We start from the raw sequence: 1,128 nt of genomic DNA, 5'->3' as shown, positions 1-1,128 counted from the left end.
CAAACACGATGAGAAACGAAAACATAAAGACGAAAACAGAAAACGAACTTTTTTCGAACAACGAAAAACACAAACAGAGAAACGAGACATGCAACATAAAGAATATTTCCCTTCATCAGTTGTCCCTGTCCATCTACTCCGTGTTTCGAAGGCAAGGACAATACGCGACTTCGTTGGAACAGTCCGTCCCGCAAAGGGAATAGAGGGAATCTTCTTAGACTATTTCTTTTCTAATAGGGATGTCTGATTTTTGCAATTCTTTCTTTTGTCTGCATCCGTAAAACTGTTTGACATTTATTCATGGTGTTTGATGTACCTATTTTTACGTTACTAACTTATTCATGGCTAATTTTTCAAGGAACCACTACGAAACATTACCAAAAGTTATGTGATAATTAATCCATTCCCCTCGCCATTCTTTTTTTCTTTTTTTTTTTTTTTGTAGTCTTTGATTCTAACTTTGTCGATCGGTAACTGATCTTCATGACTATATGCACTTGTGCAACATTCTTTTGTGTACTGTAAGCAAATAGATATTATGAATCTTTAGATATGGGGTTATTGACTCTTTAGTCTTGGAAATCAAGACGACTTCCTCACGCTGAGACCCATTCAGCTATTTCCAAATTCTTTCTTCAAGTCATTAAATATGTTTTTCGTACGTGCCTGTTAAATATTTCAACTAGAAGTTTGACTTCCAGTCGTTTATTTATTTGAAATACATTATATTAGGCAAAAGCAATAACATTTATTCATAACTTAAAGCATTACTTACACGACTATGCCTCAAGAATTTCATTGTTTTAGAATTTCTTCGTCGCTCTTCACTTGAAGTTACATGTATAATAATCCGAGCAGTGAAGAAACGTAGCTCCGGGCTACTTATTATTATTATTTGTTATGTCTCAAGCTACTGCTATCTAGTACCTTTCGGATGATCTCTACTCAACTGTCAGTCTACTGTCAGTCAACTCCTACCACGGTCAGACTACCTCTATTTATATGTCTTGGTCGAGCCTACTTCTTCGCTTGGGGGCGTCGACACAACATTATTATTATTATTATTATTATTATTATTATTATTATTATTATTATTATTATTATTATTATTATTATTATTATTATTAT

Source organism: Octopus bimaculoides, chromosome 5 (genome assembly GCF_001194135.2).
Source record: "Octopus bimaculoides isolate UCB-OBI-ISO-001 chromosome 5, ASM119413v2, whole genome shotgun sequence".
NCBI classification, from domain to species: domain Eukaryota; kingdom Metazoa; phylum Mollusca; class Cephalopoda; order Octopoda; family Octopodidae; genus Octopus; species Octopus bimaculoides.
The sequence above is the reverse complement of the archived record's forward strand: the minus strand, read 5'-3'. Positions refer to the sequence as shown.